At 40.7% G+C, this 10,515-nt stretch overlaps 1 long non-coding RNA gene across 1 annotated transcript; it reads right to left on the bottom strand.

Annotated features, from left to right (window-relative positions):
* Positions 1–7,469: 7,469 nt before the first annotated feature.
* LOC118429227 lies at positions 7,470–8,832 on the bottom strand. The gene is made up of 2 exons (XR_004832715.1): positions 8,591–8,832; positions 7,470–8,351 (listed from the first exon to the last, which is right to left on the bottom strand). It is a non-coding gene; the product is annotated as an uncharacterized LOC118429227 (long non-coding RNA).
* Between the last annotated feature and the right edge of the window lie 1,683 nt (positions 8,833–10,515).

Genomic DNA, 10,515 nt, shown 5'->3' with positions numbered 1-10,515 from the left:
AAAATTAAAGTGGCGCCGACGGGTGTATCTAGTTCTACGTGCAGAGGTGTGTCGACTGAGGAGGAACTTAACGCCTGATGCTCTTGCTTTTGGACAGACGACGACAATGTGGCACTGCACTCAAGTTTTGTAACTTACATGTATATTAGCAGTGCCACATACACGGTGCAGACAGAAGTTAAAGGTAGTCTTTTACCTCCCTGACCGAAGTCAGGAACCCATTTTTACACCTGGGTGTAGTGAGGAAGGTCTTGTAAAGTGCCTTTCCCAAGGGCACAACGTCGGGGGTACGGCAGGGATCGAACTCAGGACCTCTAGATTCCGAGCCGAACGCTTTACCAGTTACGTCACGGCCTACGCCACAAAATTTACTTCACCTTCCGAAATGGGGTCGCACTTTATCACTATGACAAGGTATTGGATCACTTATAATTACCAGTTACGCTCCCATCCGAAGGCAGGGGTGTAGAAAGAATATATCGTCATCCTAATTATATAGTTACCTTCCTAGCTTCATACCTCGCCCCAAATGCTATTTGGAAAGGATATTTACCTGTGTCACCAGTTTGGGACTGCTGTTGCCCTCCCGGCATAGTGCGACTTGTCAGGTTTCTGCACAGCAAGAAATATACGCCCTGCGTCAGACGTCATACGAAACAAAATGTGAATATTGAATAAATAGGAAACTAATGGTGAATAAAAATAATTTTGAGTCGCTGGCGGGCAAACGACGCACTTTTGTTGGTGGAGACAAATCAGATATACTAGTAATCTTCTCCTTTCTTTGTTTGTTACATATTGAAAGGGGATATCGACAACAACATTCAAAGATATCCTGCCTTTTGTTTGGAAAACTATCAGATATATCAAGGAACTGTGACCAGAAGGTTGTTTTTCGGTTGTATACACACATAAGACAAAAACAATTTAACTCTTTTTTCTCCGTCTGATATTTTCCGGTTTTGTCTCATGTTGCCAGTCAACACACATGCGATTTTTGCGTTAAGGCATACATTTATAGATTTTCTTAAGGCGGGGTCTGAAACACAATGTAGAAAATGAGGAAATTGGAAACCAAAGATGAAATAAAATCATATTGAGTGAGTGGAAACAGTGTACGTTTTCTCAGACAAATCAAATACACACGTAATATTCTTCTTTGTTTGTTTGAAAGATTGAAACAGCGTTCAAAGACATTTACCTTTCTGATCATGTTTCAAACAGTATCAGATATACTGATTTCTTGATGTTTGTGCACCTGTAAGAAAAAAAAAAGAAGGTTCTGAGTAAAGCTCATGATATATTGAATTCATTCATGTATGCATCCACAGGAGAAAAATTATGTTCTTTTTTTTTCTTCGTCTGATATTTTCCGTGTGTATTACTTATTGATACAATATAACCCTGGGCGCCGAATAGAGCCGTTTTATTGCCTAGTTGTTACAGCATATTTTGAAGCAGGACGATTTCCTGATGGAGGAGCAAACATGACAAATCTGTCTTTGTAGAATAGGGCTAAGCTGTGCCCGGGCGCGTTTATGAGGAATGTGTCGCTTTGAGTGGAACACAGTTTTGGGCAGAACACGTAATACTGTACTGTGATGTACACAGGAAATGAAGACACCACAAGACAACGCCGCCTACAACGGGAATGCTACTGGATTCATCAACTCAGGACACTACATCCAGAGGACCTGAACCAGGAGTCCTTAGAAATCACCAGGGTTTGAAGAGCAGCATCTCGTCGTGACCGTCACCCAATGAACACTGTACTGAGATGTAGCCATGCAAATCTACTTTCAGTTCAATGGCAAATACACCATCATAAACCAAACACCTTCCTGCCTCGTGTGGTGTTGTTGAGCAGTGTCCAAGTTAGATAACTAATATATATGGAGCGGACTGATCCTCACGCTAACCGACATCTTTCTCACCACAGTCACCCCTCAGTAAGACAGCCGGAGCCACAGAGTTCCCGTTTACAACATTTATTCAGTCTTGTGTGGTTTTGATGGTCAGTTTCCAAAGGTTGGATAACTAGTATAACCGGGAGCGAACTGCTCCTCACGCTACCCGACATCTTTCTCACCACAGTCACCCCTCAGTAAGACAGCCTGAGCCACAGAGTTCCCGTTTACAACTTTTATTCAGTCTGTCACACAGACCGGTTCCAACAATGTGGCTTCTTCAGTGGTCCAGGCTCAAATGAGCACAGTCTACAAACTTTGGAGTACAGCAAGAAAATCTCCATAAATTGTTTAACGTATGTAACAAAAAAAAACATAAGTACCAGTGATTAATTCTTATTGTAAAAATGGCAATATATCTGTATTACTGAAAAAAAGGCAAGTTACAGAACCGACTGCTACCTGCAGACGTGTACGTGACATAACGTTTCACCGCCTCGGCTTCTTCGTACGTGTCGGTAGACGTTTCTTGGTCTCCTTGCCACTTGTCAGAAGCGCCGTTGCCATGGCGGACACGCCCGCGTGAACCACCCTGACGGACAGGAGGGGGTTGGGGCGGCGGCCCGCCGGTTTGGCCGCTGTCAGGGCGCGGGAAAGGGGATCGGACCGGCTCTGCTTGCTCGTACATGACCGTACTGTGCAGACAATAGGCGAACAGTGTAGCAGCCAACGTCAAGGTGCATGAATATGGACATAGTGCCATGATAAGTCTGAAGAAGTGAGGATATCTTTACCCATATTTGGTGGGACGACGTGGCATTAGGTGGTGCGAATGGCATTTTGTTTTTCTACAAGAGGCAGACTAATTTATTTGGAAAAGAAGCTAAAATTTGGGGCTGGGAGGTCGAGGTGGAAACATGAAAAGTATGGTACAAGGTAACATAAAAGGGCTGAAGGCCTTTTGAGTTTCTTTTTAAAACAATAATACTTTAAACAAAACCAACAGTGTTTTGTTTATCTATCGATACTTTCAAACTTAATCTGCTGTAAAGAGATTTAAAGTGTTCTACCCATATATTCGTTGGTATGTCTTCTTGGTTTGTTGACTTTTCATTCTTTAGATTTCTAAGCAAGTTCCAGAAGGTTGTCGGGTTGTTTCAAGATTTTAAAACATTCAAGACGATATAGCCCAATATTGTAGTTATGAAGTAGATAGCTAGCTTAATGGCATCTCTCCAGTGCATATGTTGTTCTTCCGCCAAGTACCGCACGGCTGTGAATTCGACCGGGTCGGGTTGTAGGGTCGGGTCATGACGGGTCGGAAGCCGATAGATGGCCAAAGAGGCCTATGTAAACCCATAGACATACATAAACTCGGCACAAATGTAATACTAACTTCCGTTGATCAGATTTGCGTTGTTTCTGCATCGATTTAATGTATCTTACTTCACCGGAAAGGTTGTGCAATTTCCTTTGATCACCAAGGCTGCTGTCTTGTCAACTTCCTAATAGCAAACTACCCGGTAGAGGGTACAACAGTGTTTATTAAATAGCGTACAAGAATACTTCCACAAGACTGGTTTAAAAGCTACTAGCAGACTCAAGTAAATTGTCCCAATACGTAAATGACCATAAATCAGGAAGAACAGACGATCTGTCTTAGTGTCTGGGAAAGTTATTTAGTTCGATCCTAAACAAAATATTGTCAACTTTTCTGGGAGAAAAGGAAATATTAAAACCAAATCAAACAGGATGCAGGAAAAATCACAGAACAGCAGACAATATCTTCATATTAAAACTATTCCCCCACCCCCGTTAAAGATCTGGGGGATTTGGCCACTTCACGTGAGCCAGATCGACTTGTTTCTGTCTGCCCTTACAAGATTTCGCCGCTGGTTGTTTTAAGCCGGCCTTTAGAGTTTCCGCTGCCGGGAGCGTGGTAACTGAATCCAAGCCCGTAGAAAACAACCCCGGCGCGCGCTAATCAGCTGGACGGGTGGGCCCGCTCTCATCACCGTAAAGATGGGAAAAGGCTCCCGATGATATGGTTACCAGACTACCACGAAGTAGATAGCAGAAATTCAATCCCCCAACGTGCGCTCTAGATCTCTACCAGGGATGGAGAAGTTGAGACGAGTGGGGATAGAGCGCTACAGGTCCGAATAAAACTAGTCTTCGCCACGATATTCCGCTTTTACCGCAGAACCACACCTTACCACAGCAGACCACTAGCTACCACGCCACGTACAGGAGTGTTGCGTTTGCCGTAGCCCGTCTCAGTCCTGTTTACCGCAGAACCACACCTTACCACAGCGGACCACTAGCTACCACTCCCCGTAGAGGAGTGTTGCGTTTGCCGTAGCCTGTATCAGTCCTGTTTTACCGCAGAACCACACCTTACCACAGCGGACCACTAGATACCACACCGGTACCCCGTACAGGAGTGTTGCGTTTGCCGTAGGCCGTTTCAATCCTGTTTTACCGCAGAACTACACCTTACCACAGCGGACCACTAGCTACCACGCCCCGTACAGGAGTGTTGCGTTTGCCGTAGCCAGTCTCAATCCTGTTTTACCGCAGAACCACACCTTACCACAGTGGACCACTAGCTACCACGCCCCGTACAGGAGTGTTGCATTTGCCGTAGCCTGTCTTAGTCTTGTTTTACCGCAGAACCACACCTTACCACAGCGGACCACTAGCTACCACGCCCCGTACAGGAGTGTTGCGTTTGCCGTAGCCCGTCTCAATCCTGTTTTACCGCAGAACCACACCTTACCACAGTGGACCACTAGCTACCAGGCCCCGTACAGGAGTGTTGCGTTTGCCGTAGCCCGTCTCAATCCTGTTTTACCGCAGAACCACACCTTACCACAGCGGGCCACAAGAGTGGCGTTTGCCGTAGCCCGTCTCAGTCCTGTTTTACCACAAGTCAACACCTTACCACGTCATGCAGGCGTGGGTCGCCTGATACGCCGCGCACCTGCCTGCATCTCACGGCGATTTCATGACTGGCTTGCACGAAGACTGTGCCAAGTTTTTACGCGCTGTTTGCCATCAATTTCGTGACACGATGGCTATCACGAGGACAGCGCGATCGGGCACAGGGCCCGAAATTGTCAAGCACCCCTGGCTTTATTTGTCGGCGATTTGAGAGAACTGGTTTATTTATTTAAACACACAATGTCATGTACAAGATTATAGTCCGAGGACTAAATTGCCTCGTACATTCTACAGGTGAGGCTGGCGCTTAGGACTAAAACAATGGAATGTCTTGCCTAAGTGGATTAATCTAAATATACTTATCACAATTTCTACTACACATTTACAATTTAAAAGTGTGGATCTGCACACCATCAGGTAGATATATATCTATGTCAATTATAAAATCGATCTCATTCTGAATGATTAAAATGTGACACTTCAAAGTCTAATGTGAGTTTAACAGATCGATACTATATGGCAGCGTGGTATTTCTAAAACGCGATGTTCGGCACTTAAACTGGCTGAAGTTTCTTAGGTCCCTACCATGTGCCTCAGAGCGGCGTGGGGGTAGCCAGCTGTTGAAAACCTCAGAGTGAACAATAGATCTGGCATACTTCAGGCAGAGAGCTTTACGCCTTACATGCAGAGGTTCTAGTTTACAAATCAGTAGCGCTGAACTTTAGGAACTGAAAGAGCGACCAAGAATGATCTTACAGGCCCTAAAGCCATTTCGTGATGGCTTACATGAACGCTACGCAAAAAAAAAAAAACAATGTAATCCAAATTACAAACAAAATCCCCTTGGATAAAAATGATAAGTATGAGGTAGGCTTTCATCCTTTAGAATATCATGATCGGAGGTCTTGTTTCCAGCTGGGCGTAGACCCATGAAATAAACACTACTTTTTTTAGCCAAAATGTGTATTTCTAACCCAAAATCCGGTATGTAGAAAAACAAAATCACAAGTATTCAATGTGTTTCAAGCAGTACTGAAACTGTGTGAAGTTTCATAGTAGTGCGACCGAGCAATCAAAAGTTACTTTCACTTTACGGCAGAGGGTTGCGCGCATTTTTCACCTGAAAACCGTCCCTGTCACATATAAGCTATACTTTGTACCTTGTACAATTGTTGTGCAATAAAGTTATTATCACTGCCCCCAAACTTCCAAGGATTTATGGATTACTCTGTCATCTGTAACCTCTGGTTGATAAGGAGCCAAAAAATCCAGATGTTCTCTACTAATCTAGCTAGAGTATCACTTTCACTATCCCACACTGTATGACAAGCGCACACTATACTGTTAGGTTCTTCCATGAGGCGTCACCAAAAATTCGCTTTGAGTGGGACACAGGCGGAGTTTACTGATGGTCGTCTTAAAAACGAGTGTGTGAACAAAGCCATTGTAACGCATACTAAAGCCATGTTGATTTGATTATCTGGATGCCATCCGCGCGCGCATCAATTTTCGGCCGTTTCCAAAATCATAAAAAAAAGTTTTCCGCCATCCTTTGAGTCGTAGCGGCTGTAAAATGAACAAATACATGCCGCAGATTTTAAAAAAATGTATACATCAATATATCGGGAAAAATATACATAATGTCAACATCAATTATAATGTCAAAGAAAAAGACTGTAAAAACATAAATGACAAAATATTGTCCAGCATTTGATTGCGTTTGTCACTTGTTTAGCCTTCCAGACTTTCAGATTTCATAATGAATGTAACGGTGTTTTTTTTCGGTCAAACATTTTTTTTTATTCGCACGCTCGCATCAGTTTTAGGATTCCCATAGGATGTCATCCATATAATCAACATGGCCTAACAGAATTTCACCTGGCCACAAATGACTCTCTAATACAATGTGACAATGTTATGCACCCATGCGCATCTATCCATTGAAGGTGAGAACCCAGCATTGTGCTCTGTAACCCTTGGTCATAAATATTTCAAATGTAATCATTTTCCTAATTACACAAAAAGTAGTTACTCAAGCAACTGGATATGGTTTTGGAAATCTGACCCTATCCAGTTGCTTGAGTAACTACTTTTTGGTGTATCTTATTACCTGGATGTCTAACCTACATCGACGTATTTTCCTAATTAGACTAATGTCTTTTTATGGTACCCGTTTTGCTGCTATATATCCTACATGTGACAAAACTATTGAATACATCTATGCATGTGACAATTTAGATATTTCTTGTAACATACTTTCATAAAGGTGCACTCAACGGGTTGTATCAGTAAAATATGCAGAGGAAAAAAGTTAGAAGTGACAATAAACAAGTTGTTGTCAAATTATCTGGCGTGTTTATTTGTTTGGGTTGCCACCAATTATTGTATAATAGCAGCAACAAAAGCTTTGTCCTTGAAGTGAGCTAGTTCTGTTGAGGGTTGATGAAGACATTTGATATTATACTATAAAATCAGAATGGTTATTAAGATCATTTCCGAAACAACAGTTAGTTGCAAACAGCTCAAGTGTCTGGAGAAATTATCAATAACGAAGCGTCATTGGTCAGTTTTTACTCCCTATTCTGGAGATGTTTCCTACCCATCGTTGTAATGGTCTCACCCTACACTACAAAAAATGAATTTTCTTATCTTTCTTGTTTTTTCTTGAACAAAGAAAACTGACCTTGCAGCAAGAATATTATTCTGTATACAAGAATCCCTGTTTTGAGAAAATTCAAGAAACCCATATTTTTCTTGTGCTAAGAATTTTTTTCTTATCACTAATGGACCAGAACTTCTAGAATAGTTTTCTTGTGGTCAGAATCTATTTCTAATACATGCATGCTGAAGAATGAATTTCTTATATCAAGAATGAGGTTCTTGTTCCAGGAATACCTTTCTGTCTCTAAGGCTGAATTTCTTACACCAGAAACGACTTTCTTGCATGAAGATTGAGGTTCTTGTATGAGGATTTACTTTCTGTCTCCAAGAGTGATTTTCTTATATCTAGTACATCAAGAATCACTTTCTTGCATGGAGATTGAGATTTCTTGTGCCTGCAATACCATTCTGTCTTCAAGACTAAATTTCTTGCAACTACAAACCTAGAATCAGTTTCTTATATTAAGATTAACATTCTTATATAAAGTGTACAAACAACTCAATGTTGACACTTTGACAGTTATGTCAATACATGCCAATCATATTTATTATCATCAATATGGTTCATACAAGTTTTGTGGTGTTTTCCTCTATTACTCATTCCTTACCAACAAAGAATGCAAAAATCAACCATTTTGTATCTACGCTTTCTTTAATATTGAAATTTTTCCTGATACAGTACTGTACTGCAGCCATGCAACTATAACTAATTGTCCATATAAAACCATTAGAGCTACAATGTTGCTGTTGTTGTAAGTATAATGAAGACTTCGACTTGTTAAAGGCCTCTCCAAAGTTGAGATGGGAACATCCTCCTTGTATACCAGCAGGTTACTGAGCCTAGAACAACACACAAAGACCATGAATGATCATCAATCCTTATGTCGCCCCCCTCCCCCTGTAAAGGCCAACATCTCTATACATTTCCTTCCTTGCAAATATTATTGTCAATTCTTAGTATTTTGCAGAATTTCATTCACTTTACTTACATATTCTGTAATAACTGTTTGGTTTTATGATATACATCTACAGACATAGTAGCTTTGGAAATCGTATTCCAAGTAAGATGGCTAACATACCTGCATGGGGGAGGGGGGCATCCGGCTTGGCCTTGGCTTCGGTAGCATTTTGGAACTCTAAAAAAGCTAGCCACGTTGTAAACAAGGTCCCACATGGTGCAGAAAATCGTCATTACGAAACACATCCTATTCGTTCCCTGTTAATATAAGAACTAATGGACATCTGAGACAGAAAACTACAGAGCTGGAGATGAGTGTGACTTGCAACTGTGACTCCCAGTTCAAATTAGCAGCAAAGGATGATGGGAGTAATTTCCCATGATCCTTAGCAAAAGGAAGATATCTTACTGCAAGAAAGTCTTTCTTAAACTCTCGTATTGGGAAAACAAAATAAAATTATTCTAGTTCTAAGTTATTTCTCGTATCTTGATGCTCCAATTGTTTAAACGTAGTGTTGTCAAGAATATAAGGAGAAAATTATACTTTTATTGTTTTCATTGAATATTATATCATTTATAAAGAAAAACGAGAATCATCTTTCTTAAATTTTCTTGATAAGAAACATAGTAACATTCAAGAATATTATGCTAGTCATAGCTTGTTTTATAATTTCTTGTTTTTCTTATTAGTATTCAGTCAAGTGAGTTCAGAAAAATATGCTAATATCTTCTTACATATCATCAAGAAAAACAAGAAACGTCTTTCTTAAACTTTATGGATAAAGATTACAAGAACATTTAAGAATTTCATGCTAGTTATAAGTTGTTTTGCAATTTCTTGATTTTCTTTTTTAACTTTTCTTTGTTGAACAGTATTTGGTCAAGAAAGTGATGAAAAAAAAAAACAAGAATTATGTTTGTCAGACTTTCTACAGTGAGACAACAAGAAAGTTCAAGAATGTTATTCTGGTAAAAACAAATCCTAAAGATAAAACTGGTATTTGACAAGAATAATATTCTTCAGGATAGATTCTGCAATATTTTCCATTTGAACAAACAAGAAGCAAATCTTGTGTAAAGACTGGAAAAGAAAGATTTACTTTAATTTCTTGAACATTCTTGCTCAATGATCATTATATGAGAAAGATTTTCTTCACTTAAGAAAAACAAGAATAAAAATCTTTGTGTAGGAATTAGCATACAAAGGTTTTATAGGAGGTTTCTTGATTTTTCTCAACCTTTCTTTATACAAGAAACGTTTTCTCTCCGTAAGAAAAAACAAGAAAACAAGAAAAATAAGAAAAAAAGATTTTTTGTAGTGTATCTTTCCTCGTCGAAGGATTATTTTTAGCTCTCTTCTCATTTGCAATTGTGGCACTCCGTAGATATACTATGGACAGTTCTTCTAACTAGACCTGTTGTAGGAAGACGTACGTCGTTTTTCTTGAGCGCCTCCTTGGTTGTGGCTAAGACATAGAGAAGTCAGCTTCGGTGGAATCGAGTGGCTCTCAGCTTAGGCCGAAGCTTTCTCAATTGTTTCCATTTTTTTGTATTTTCTAGTTGGTGTTTGTTTTTATTTTTCAAAAAAGGACAGCTAACTCTGTTCGTGGTAGGACAAGAAAATAAGGAGTCGGGTACCGACGAATAGTTCAAGGCACCGGTGAATGCGTGTACGGCAGGAGCATCGCTTTTTCATGGTCAGCATTTCTGTGTCGGAGTCATTTTGCCGGAAAACAGGCTGGAACAACATGGCTGTTTTACGGCTGGTCTTCGTCCATGTCGTGCTCTTCGCCTGCTTGATCTTTACCGAGGGAGGTAAGTAACACCTGCGATAATCTTATGTTTTGTTTCAGTTTTAGGTAGACAAAAGCGCTAAGGCTTTCTTTGCTGCACATACACACACAACCCCACACACGCGCGCGGACACACAAACACACACACACGCACACAGAGAGAGAGAGAGAGAGAGAGAGAGATGCACACATACACACAAGCACACACACAAACGCACACACACACATATATACACACAGACACACACACATA

This window comes from Branchiostoma floridae, chromosome 13 (assembly GCF_000003815.2).
Source record: "Branchiostoma floridae strain S238N-H82 chromosome 13, Bfl_VNyyK, whole genome shotgun sequence".
NCBI classification, from domain to species: Eukaryota; Metazoa; Chordata; class Leptocardii; order Amphioxiformes; family Branchiostomatidae; genus Branchiostoma; species Branchiostoma floridae.
The sequence above is the reverse complement of the archived record's forward strand: the minus strand, read 5'-3'. Positions and strand labels throughout refer to the sequence as shown.